At 39.4% G+C, this 12,492-nt stretch overlaps 1 pseudogene; it reads right to left on the bottom strand.

The window, feature by feature from the left end:
* Positions 1 to 11,082: 11,082 nt before the first annotated feature.
* LOC138891711 (acidic endochitinase-like) lies at positions 11,083 to 11,737 on the bottom strand (annotated as a pseudogene).
* Between the last annotated feature and the right edge of the window lie 755 nt (positions 11,738 to 12,492).

Consider the following 12,492-nt stretch of genomic DNA (forward strand, 5'->3'; position numbering starts at 1 on the left):
CTACAGAGTTTAGGAATAATTCCATTTCTTTCATTCTTTATCATGCGATATTGATTTAGCTTGAAACATATATCTCATATTCCTTTGTATCAACTCGTGTATGATATTGCGCACTCGGTATTAGTTGTGCATCGATGGTTCATGATGCCGCAAATGGACTATGAAGGAGCCAGAGATGCTCAAACATTGCCTCACCGTGTGGTTCCGACTGAAGATGCAGACGTATTGAGAGATCACCCAGTGAATCATGTGGGGGGTACAACGGACCTTGGCATCTGGTTGATTTATACGAGATGCGATGGTTAATATTGTGGATCGTTAGACTTGTGACCTATGACTTCGCACCGAGTGGGGGAGTCCACTATCAATGGATGGATTGTGGGGTCATGTGTTATATCAGTTTTGGCCTGAAATGTGTATATGTAGTACTGAAAGGTTCCCCAAAATTTACACATGTTTAAGGCATGAGATTTTGTAGAGGATAAGGTTGGTACTTGCAGTATGTCCGCCTCCTTAATAATCCTATACTTCAGTACCAAAGGAGTTAGAGAAACAACTTTAAATTTACAGAAGGTCTACTCAACGTGGACGTCACAGTTGCGGATTTTGGTGTGATTCGGAGGAACTACAGTGGTTGACGAGATTCTGGATTATGTGGTTCGTGCCAAGATTTGTCTATATGGAGCTCTACTTTTGTGATCTTTGTATATAAATAAGCATAAGGGTTACCCCAAAGAAGAATCGAAGAGTATTTTAAGAAATGAGTCAGCTCAGCAGTGTTGAGTCAGCATAACAAAAAAAGAAATTGGCCTTGGGAGAGATAATTCTCCACTGGTGTTCGTGGCAAGCCTATGAAGAGGGTAGACCAGCCAATGCAACACTGCCCACTTGGCTCAGTTCTTAGAAACGTTTTTGAAAGAGTTTGTTTCCTGGACTCTCCGTAATGTGTGGCGCATAGGGTTTGAACGGTTGCGTCAGGTCACCATGATGGTGTTAGAATATGCAATCAGGTTCAATAGGTTAGCCCGTCATACTCCTACTTTGCTTCCTACAGCCAGAGAGCGAGTCCACAAACTCATTAAAGGACTCAATTATGATCGTAAAATTTTGTACGACTCTGGAGCTACAGGTTGATACTTCATTTCCACTAGTGGTAGAAATTGCCAAGATATTAGAACGTGTTCGGGGAGAGGAAAAAGGAAACTAAGGAGACCAAGACATCTCGAAGTTCTGGGGAATTCAGTGGATTCTACTTTGCGAGTATAAATCATTATGGCGGGGGCTCGGGCAGTCGGCCAGCTCAGTCTGCACATCGGATTACTCGGGGTGCTCTTTAATGCACCACCGACATGAGTTTCCTAGAATGGTTATTCCTGTTATTTGGCACAGACTCAGTATGAGCAGCCAAACTCGCAAAGGGGTTGTTATAAATGCGGTGATACTAGGCACATCATGAGAAAATTGTCCCAGACTTGGGAGAGAAATATTTCATCAAAGCACTCAGGATAAGTGCCCCATTACAGTTACTACACCACCCACATGACTAGTTAGGGGTGGAGGACAGGCGGGTAGAAGGCGTCCTATAGGTGGAGGCCCAACCGTTGATATATTTGTTTTATGGTATGGCGGAGGTCGATGCATCAGATGGTGTTGTTACAAGTACAACCTCGATTTAATATAAAGGAATAATTTCCTTAACTTGATTCGGTTCTGAGTATCGAGACGAGTCCTCTTATTATGCTCCACTTATGAGTGAGCTTCGTAATTTTATAATCTACATGTGTTTACTCCTCTTGGGAAATTCTATGGAGATAACTACGCCTATCATTCCATGTTGGTCACTAATAAGAGCTGCGAGGCTAAAGGTGGCTTTCCATTACTCATTTCGGTAAGTTTTGATGTAATTTTCGGATAATTAATTATAAATTATGAATTATATGCCCTATCGGTGTGAGGTATATTATGTGTAACCGAAATTATTTAAAAGGAGAAAATGGAAATTTCCGATTGGCACGATGTGCATATTACTTGTGATTCAGAACTGAGGATGAGATCCTCGCATTTTAATATAAATTGATATGTTTAAACCGGGCTACGAGCTGCGGTGGAAGTTATATAAGGACGAGATCCTTGTGAGGAAAATTCTTGTGTTTAAGTTCTCCCTTATGAAATTAAATTTGTACTATAGCAATAATAGGGAGTCATGCTTGTTAGGCTTATTTGAAAATTCTTGTATGAAATTCTCTATGCATACTTGCCAAATTCGTGTTGTAATTATTGAGTTTTAACCTACGAGGTAGGTGCCCACCCAGGTGGTGTTAAATGTAACTCGTTAATTCAGGTAAATAATTATGAGGTCTTCATGCCTCGCATCTCGTTATCAGTATTGTGAAGGTTTGAAACGAGAATTTTGTTAACATGAAATTAATTGACGATTCTCTAATTGATTATGAACAACTATTATTGATACATTTTGGCGGCACCCGTATGAAATGAATATCGGGAACTATGTGCCTCTTCAAGAATTAATTCACGTAGCCCATCAACATTAGGCACACAAATACGACCCTGCATTCGCAAAACTCTATCTTCCCCCACAGAAACCTGTTTGGCATCCCCGTGTCGTACCGTGTCCTTAAGGACAAGTAAATGAGTATCATCATATTGCCGCTCTATGATGCGCTCATATAAAGAAGACCGAGCGACTGTGCAAGCTAGAACCTGACTGGGTTCTGAAACATCTAACCTCACGAATTGATTAGCCAAAGTCTGAACATCTGCCGCTAACGGTCTCTCACCCACCGGAATATACGCAAGACTGCCCATACTCACAACCTTTCTAATCAAAGCATCGGCCACCACATTGGCCTTTTCGGGGTGATACAAAATAGTGATATCATAGTCCTTCAATAGCTCCAACCATCTTCTCTGCCTCAAATTGAGATTTTTTTGTTTGAACAGATACTGAAGGCTATGATGATTAGTAAATACCTCACACGAGACACCGTAAAGGTAATGCCTCCAAATCTTCAGCGCGTGAACAATGGCTGCCAATTCTAAGTCATGAACAGGATAATTCTTCTCGTGAACTTTCAACTTCCGCGACGCATATGCAATCACCCTGCCATCTTGCATCAATGTTGCACCAAGCCCAACGCGAAATGCATCACAATACATCGTATAAAACCCTGAACTTGTGGGTAATACCAACACTGGCGCCGTAGTCAAAGCAGTCTTGAGCTTCTGAAAGCTCAACTCACACTCGTCTGACCATCCGAATAGAACACTTTTTTGGGTCAGTCTGATCAATGGGCTTGCTATAGATGAAAACCCTTCCACGAACCGGCGATAATAACCTGCCAAACCCAGGAAACTCCGTATCTCTGTAACTAAAGTAGGTCTAGGCCAATTCTGAACAACCTCAATTTTCTTAGAATCTACTTTTATGCCTTCTTCCGATACAACATGCCCCAAAAAGGCTACTGAGTCTAACCAAAATTCACATTTTGAAAATTTGGCATATAACTGATTATTCTTCAAAGTCTGAAGCACACTCCAAAGATGCTGCTCATGCTCCTCTCGACTGCTGGAGTAAATCAAGATATCATCAATGAATACAACCACAAAATAATCTAAATACGGCTTGAACACCCAATTCATCAAATCCATAAAAGTTGTTGGACTATTTGTCAACCCAAATGACATCACTAGGAATTTGTAATGCCCATACCGAGTCCGAAAAGCTGTCTTAGGGACATCAGATGCCCTAATATTCAATTGATGGTAATCGAACCTCAAGTCGATCTTTGAAAACACCTTGGCACCCTGAAGCTGATCGAATAAGTCATCAATTCTTGGACGTGGATACTTGTTCTTGATGGTAGCCTTATTCAACTGCCGATAATCTATACACATTCGCATTGAACCATATTTCTTCTTTACAAATAAAACTGGTGCTCCCTAGGGCGAGACACTAGGTCTAATAAATCCTTGATCAAGCAAGTCTTGTAACTGCTCCTTCAATTCTTTCAGTTCTGGCAGGGCCACACGGTATGGTGGAATAGAAATAGGCTGAGTGTCCGAAGCCAAATCAATACAAAAGTCTATATCTCTATCGGGTGGCATCCCCGGTACATCTGCAGGAAATATTTCTGGAAATTCAGGAACAACTGGTACTGAGTCCAAAGAAGGAACATCCATACTAGAATCGCGAATATAAGCCAAATAAGCTAGACACCCTTTCTCGACCATACGTCGAGCCTTTATATAAGAAATAACTTTGCTGGTAGAATGATCATGAGTTCCTTTCCACTCTAATAGAGGTAACCCCGGCATGGCTAGGGTCACCGTCTTGGCATGACAATCCAATATAGCATGATAAGGTGACTGCCAATCCATACCCAAAATGACATCAAAATCTACCATATCAAGAAGTAGAATATCCACACTAGTCTCAAGACTCCCAATAGTAACCACAAATAAACGATAGACATGATCTACCACGATAGAATCTCCTACCGGAGTGGTCACACACACAGGAGCACTTAGACAATCACGAGGCATCACCAGATATGAAGCAAAATAAGAGGACACATAGGAATAAGTAGATCTTGGATCAAATAGAACTGAAGCATCTCTATGGCAAACTGGAACAATACCTGTAATCACCGCATCGGATGACTCGGCCTCAGGCCTAGCTGGAAAAGCATAAAATCGGGGTTGAGCCCTACCACTCTGAACTGCGTCCATGGGATGGCCTCTAACTGGCTGGCCTCCACCTCTAACGGCCTGACCTCCACCTCTAATGGTCTGATCTCTACCTCTAGCTACCTGACCCCTACCTCTAGCTGGCTGAGCAGGCGGTGAAGCAACCGGTGCTGGAATCATAGCACGAGAACCATGTTGTTGCATGCTGCCCTAAGACCTGGGGCAGAATCTAGCAATGTGCCTCGAATCACCACAAGTATAACAAGACCTCGGCTGTTATGGCTACTGACCCTGAAATTATCCATGTCGACCGGAGTAACCACCTTGGAAACCATGGATCGGAGGTGCACTAATAAGAGCCGGTGGTGCACTTTAGGATGCCTGGAGCGCTAAATGAAATGGCCTGGGAGGATGACCCCTACCAAAGTTACCCCTGCCTCGAGACGAGGAACCACTGAACACACCGAACTACCGAGGCCTCTTATCAGACCCCTGCCCTCTTTCCTACGCAAGAACCATCTCGATCCTCCTAGCTACATTAGCAGACGCCTGAAAGGAAATCTCACTTCCGGTTTCCTTGGTCATTTGAAGCCTGATAGGGTGAGTAAGTCTCTTAATAAACCTCCTCACTCTCTCTCCCTCAGTAGGAAGTAAAAGGAGAGCATGACGGGCTAGATCCACAAAACGGGTCTCGTACTGAATAACAATCATACTTCCCTGCTGGAGACGCTCAAACTGCCAGTGGAAATCCTCTCTCAATGTGATAGGGAGGAACTTCTCTATAAATAGCCGTGAGAACTGCTCCCAAGTCAGCGTAGGTGGCCCAGTTGGTCTGGTCAACATAAAATCTCTCCACCACCTCTTGGCGGAACCCGTCATCTGAAATACAGCAAAATCGACCCCATTGGTCTCAACTATACCCATGTTCCGCAGCACCTCATGGCATTGGTCAAGATAATCCTTTGGGTCCTCAGAAGGTGTACCACTGAAGTGAACTGGAAAGAGTTTAGTAAATTTATCCAGTCTCAATAAGGCCTCAGAAGACATGGCGGCCCTATCACCACCCTGTGCCACAACAACTGGCTGAACTACCCAACTGGCGGGGTTGTTGGAGCCTGATACTAGGGAGCCATCTTCTCCGGAGCGGGAGTAGTGGGAGTTTGTGCTTCTCCCCCAGCCTGTGAGACAGCTGGTGCTTCTGGAAATGTACCATTCTGGGCCACACCCTCCATAAGGCTCACCAAACGAACTAGGGCGTCCTGAAACACTAGAGTAGTTATGAATCCTTCCGGGACCTGAACTGGTCCAACTGGTACAGTCTGAACTGGAACTTCCTCTTGAAGATCCACTTGAGGTTCTACAACAGGTGTTGCCGCTCGAGCTCTAGAATGAGCTCTACCTCTACCTCTACCTCGGCCCCGACCTCTACCCCTGGTCATAGTTTCCACCGGGGGCTCTGGTCCCTGTCCATCGGTAGATATATTACGTGTTCTCACCATCTGCGAGAGAATAAGAATAGAATGGTTCAATCATCGATGATAGAATAAGATCGCACGACAGATTAAGAAAGAAGTGATATTGTTCCTAAACTTCAAAGCCTCTGAAAGATAAGTATAGACGTCTCCGTACCGATCCTTCAGACTCTACTAAGCTTACTTGTGACTCGTAAGACCTAAGTAACCTAGTGGTCTGATACCAACTGTCACGACCCGAAATTCTCACCTTCAGGACCGTGATGGCGCCTAACATTTCACTTGCTAGGCAAGCCAACGTTAAAAATAATCTTAACTATTTTTAAGCAATTTAAATAAAATAGAAGTCAATTAATAAAATAAAGTGCAGAAGACCATAAATACCGAATTATTAAAATACATCCCCGAATCTGGTGTCACAAGTGCACGAGCTACTAGGATAATACAGATAAAGGTCTGAATAAAATTAAAGCTGTTTGAAAGATAATACACCGCTAAGATAAGATAGAAGGGGACTTCAGAACTGCGGACGTTGTGCAGTTATACCTCAAGTCTTCTCTGTGTAGTTGAATCCGAGCAAGTCTATGGTACGCCGATGGGACCAACTCCAAAATCTGCACAAGAAGTGTAGAGTATAGTATGAGTACAACCGACCCCATGTACTCCGTAAGTGTCGAGCTTAACCTCGATGAAGTAGTGACGAGGCTATGATAGGACACATACGTAAACAACTTGTACAAGTATATACAAATACGAAGAAACAATAAATTAACGATTTATAAATTTGGGAGGGACCATGCGAAGGGGGTTGATATAATAATTTCAGCAGAAGAATTATCACTTAGCATGAAAATAATTCCTCAACAATAAAATGAGCAACTGATGATATGAAAATGGCACGGCACCACCCTTCATGCTTTTACTCTCATTTGGCACGGCATCACCCTTCATGCTTTTACACTCTCTGAAAATGACACGGCATCACCCTTCGTGCTTTTACACTCTCTGAAAATGACACGGCATCATCCTTCGTACTTTTACACTCACAAATGGCATGTAAACACCCTTCGTGCTTTTACACTCTTCCTTACCATGACAATAATATTATAAATAATAAAAATAGCACGATATCATCCTTCATTTTTATACACTCTTCCTTACCATGAAAATAATAATATAAATTTGGAAGAGTATTTAAATGCGGGAATAAGCACTTATCAATCAATTCAACATCAGAATACAGATTTCATCTTCCAAAATATTCAATAATAATTAAATAAATAACCATTTCACGAATAATAATCAAATAATCAATAATAAACTTAAGCAGGAATATCTTAATTAAATAGGCAACTGTTCACAATAAACAAATTCCACCTGCATGCTTGGACTCAACCATAACGCATAAGTACTCGTCACCTCACATATACATTGTACCCATACATTAAATCACGTAGCAAATAGACAAATAAGTCCTACTCCCTCAAGTCAAGGTTAACCACGACACTTACCTCGCTTTGCAACCAAATTCAAGAATCCAATAAACCTTTGCCTCGCGAATTCATGTCCAAAATCCTTAATTCTACTCATAAACAATTAATATACTCAATATAAATCGTAGAAATTAATTCCATATGAATTTACTAATTTTCCGGATTAAAATTTAAAATTTATCTCAAAAATCAGCAGTGGAGCCCACGTCTCGAATCTCGAAAAAACTTACGAAATCTGAACACCCGTTCCGAGACGAGTCCAACCATACTAAAATTACCAAATTCCGATGTCAAATAGACTTTCAAATCTTAATTTTTCGTTTTTGAAAAGTTTTACAAAAATTTCAAATTCTTCCATCTAAATCCGAAAAAAATGATGAATATAGATATGGATTTATGAAATGTAATCACTTTTGGTTATAGAACACTTCCCCAGTTCAAAGTTGTGAAACCCCCCTTTGAAATCGCATAAATCCGTGCTTGAAATATCTAAAAATAAGAAAAAATCTCGGACTCTTCGATTTATACATTGCCCAGGGATTTTCGCTTCTGCGGTGGATTTGACCGTGCATGCGGTCTCGCATCTGCGAAAGCAAATGCGCATTTGCGCTACCTTTCGCTTCTGCGATCGAAGGGTCCGTTTTTGCGGACGCGTGAGTGCGTTCGAGGTCCCGCACCTGTGGCTCTTTGCCCAGCTTGCCTAGGCCGCTTCTACGAGGGATTTCTCGCTTCTGCGGCCAAGGCTTCGCAGAAGCGACGACACCAGAAGCAGCAAAATTCCAGATTTTGCTTAAGTCCAAGTTTTGTTCCGATTTTGATTCGAATCACACTCGGGGTACTCGGCATCCCGTCCGAATATACCAACAAGTCCCATAACATAATACAGACTTACTCGGGGTTTCATATCAAGTCAAACAGCGCTGAAATTACAATTCACTTCTCGATTCGAACTTTTGAGTTTTAAACTTTTCAATTTACAAAGCTTGTGCCGAAACATGTTAAATAAATCTGGAATGACTTCAAATTTGGCACATAAGTCATAAATGACATAACAGAGCTATTCTAACTTCCAGAATCGGATTCCGATCCCGATATCAAAAAGTCAACTCCGTGAAACTGAAAATCTTTAGCCTTTAAATTTTTAATTTCCGTTAAGTGGCTATAACTTGAGTTAGGGAACTCCAATTTAAATTCCGGGCATACGCCAAAGTCCCAAATCACGAGGCGGACCTACTGGAACTGTCAAAATACTGATCCAGGTCTATTTACTAAAAATATTGACCAAAGTCAACTTAATTGAGTTTTAAGACTCTATTTCACATTTTAATCAATTTTTCACATAAAAACTTTCCGAAATATTAAACAGACTACGCACGCAAGTCGAGGAATGATAAATAGCGCTATTTGAGGTCTCATAACACATAAACAATTATTAAATTTAAAGATAACCTTTTGGGTCATCACACTTGTTCACGAATCAAACGAGCTCTAAGAGTATATGAGTATAGGCAGAGGATTGTTAAAGACTTCAACATCTTAGTTCTCACCTGATTAAAAAAAAAAAAATAGCAATCATTAGACGGCAACTCCAACTCTGGCTCTGCTCCTGAAAGTTATTATACAGTGAGACCTCTCTATAACAACATCACTATATAACAGTTGTTCACTATAAAAGAATAGTTTTTATGGAACCAATTGTTATGTTATGTTATGTTATACCCCCTTTGTTTCAATTTAAATGACACACTTTTCTTATTAGTCCGTTCCAAAATAATAACATATTTATATGGATATGTTTGGTATGAAGGAAAATATTTATCGAAAAATATTTTCCAATTTTCCCATGTTTGGTTGGCTTAAATGTTTTGGAAAATATTTTCTTTATGAAATTATTTTTCTCAAACTGGAGAAAAATATTTTCTCTATCACAAGAAGGGAAAATATTTTACAAAACTATTTTTTAACCTTCCCCACCCTCTTTGTCATCCCCACCCACCCACTTTATCCCCAACCCCCAACCCCCACCCACCCTCACCCCAACCCCTACCTCACAGCAATGGGCAGCTAGGCAAAGAAATATTAACCCTACCCTAAATAGAAATATTCTTAATGGTATTTTATTTTTATGTAATAGATAGAGTACTTTCTTTTTAAATAGGTTTTTGTTTTCCTATTTTAACAAAAAAAGTACTATCTTTTCATGATGTAAAAAAAATATTTTCTTTCATTTCAATAAAATGATGTACTAAAAAGTATTTTCTTTCATTTCAACAAATATAAAATCTCATGATGTATAAAAAAATATTTTCTTTTATTTTAACAAAAAAAGTATTTTCTTTTCATGATGTAAAAAAATTATTTTCTTTCATTTAAACAAAATGAGTATTTTCTTTTCATGATACAAAAACAATTCTTCCATTTCAACAAAATAAATAATTTATTTTTATGTTATAGAAAGAGTACTTTCTTTTTGAACCAAAAAAGAGTATTTTACTTTTTAGTTATGGAGCACAAATTTCGACGTTATTTTTGCGTAAAAAAGTAATGCAACACTTTAGTGTATTTGAGTTTGTGTGAATTTTTAGAAGAATAATTAAATTCTTGAAGAAAAATAGAGTTTTGAAAACGTTGGGTATTTGGCGGGGGAGAGCACAGGAACATAAGGACTTGGGGGAAGGGGGTGAATGAGGATAGTAGCATAAAAAAATATTTTAAAAATATTTTCAACTCTCTAACCAAACACTAGAAAATATTTTCCGAAAAAAGTTTTTCACTCACCAACCAAACAAGGGAAAATAAGTCATAAAATCGCTCATTTTTCATGAAACTATTTTCTAGGAAAATATTTTACATGGAAAACATTTTTCTTCATACCAAACACACCCTATATTTGGAAACAATTTAACTTTTTTTACTCACTTTACCTTTAATGATAAGTTTTTATAGCCACAAAAATATTATGGCCCCCAAACTTTTACTCATTAAGCTTTTAGGACCACATGTTTCAAAAGTCTTTTTTCTTCTTCTTTTTAAACTTTGTGTCAAGTCAAACTACATCATCTAAATTGAAAAGGAGGGAGTAATATATACTCTCTATAACAACACTTCACTATAACAGCCAAAAAAATCCGAAACAAAAGAGGTTGTTACATAGAGGTTTGATTATATTATTATTTATTACACTTGGTAATTACACCCCTTAGGGTGCGCCCTTTCCCGGACATGTGTGAACTCGGGATGCTTCGTACACCGGAGATTTTTGTTACACTTGGTAATTCTTTTAGTTCTTCTTTTTGTGTGTCATGCATACACTTAGACAAGTAACACAACACAATCTTGTAAAAACACACCACACAATAAGTAACTTTTTTTTATAAGTAACTTTCAAAGCCTTATTATTGAGTACTATATAGTTTATAATATAACATTATTGACGTCATCATATTAATACAAGCTGACTAGCTATGATCATATATCTCAAACATTAGCCTTAATAGCAGAGCTATAACCATTGTCATAAAATTTAAACCAAAGCATAACACCCCCATACTTTGGTGAACCATTAATTAATGGTAAAACCTGAGAAACAAGAACATCAGATGGTATAAAACCACTTCCGGCTGCTCCTTGAGCTGCTGGCAATCCTAGAAAAATGTTCCCAGCTTGAATCGCGTTCTACTGATTCCAGTAATTTTTTAAATTGTCCGCGCTCCCACCGGAGTATTGAAACGGTGGATTATTGTAAAATTGAACCCAAACATAGTCAAATAAGCCAGTGGAAAGTGCCCCGTTTAACCATGTATCTGGGAATGGACATTGTGGAGCTGCAGTTAAGTATACTTTCCTTTGTTGGCTAAATTGTGATAGAGCTCTTGCTAATTCATCCCAATGTTGTGTTGTCCCTTTTTCTATATCAAAATCAATTCCATCTAGAATTGCATCTCCTAGTGGACGTGTGTTTGATTGGCCTCCAAGATAATTGTTCCACAAATAATATGCTACATTCCTGCAATGTTTTTGACAAATAATTATATATACAGTCAAAATCGGTTTCGACCTTCGCATGGTTAGTCAAAATTGGGACATAATGGACCGAAGGTCATCTTCATAATATCGAGATGAGATCTAAATCCAGGTTACCAAGCTCGAACTTCTGGGACCGTACAAAAATCGAGCTCGAAGTCATTACCGAGCTCGAGTCCAAATCGAACTATGAAGTGAAGCGGGGTCATCGAGCTTAAAAGCCAAAGACCGACCAATATCTAGTCCGATTGGATACCGATCCCTGAGTCAATATCGAGCTCGAGTCAATATCGAGCTCGAGTTAATATCGAGCTCTAAACCTGGAAATCGGCCATACCAAATTCGACCAAGATTGAGCCAAGAGACAAGAGCCGTTACAGCCGCACCAAGAGAGAGAATCTCGGCGGGAATTAGACAAAAGCTAATTTATCATGGGACCCCCGCTATGTATTTTTAATTATATCTAAAGTAGGATTCCTCCACTATAAGAGGGATAGCTACTATTTTGTAACGGAGAAGATGAAGGCATTAATACACACTCATATTATTCACAGAGAAAAACATACTGATATCTATATAGAAATTATCCTCTTGTGAGCCTTATACATTGATTCATCTTGCTTGTTCATAAACTAGCTTTCTATTTAATTTGGTTTGTATTTCATTCTTATACAATCGATACTCAATATATTTTTACTTACTTTTCGATTTATGCCAAGTTATACCACGTACCCTTGGAACTACGTACAAATTGAGCTCTATCCGTTTTTCGGTAAAAGAGTTTGGCGCCCACCGTG

The sequence above is a fragment of the Nicotiana tomentosiformis genome, chromosome 5 (assembly GCF_000390325.3).
Source record: "Nicotiana tomentosiformis chromosome 5, ASM39032v3, whole genome shotgun sequence".
Taxonomy (NCBI): domain Eukaryota; kingdom Viridiplantae; phylum Streptophyta; class Magnoliopsida; order Solanales; family Solanaceae; genus Nicotiana; species Nicotiana tomentosiformis.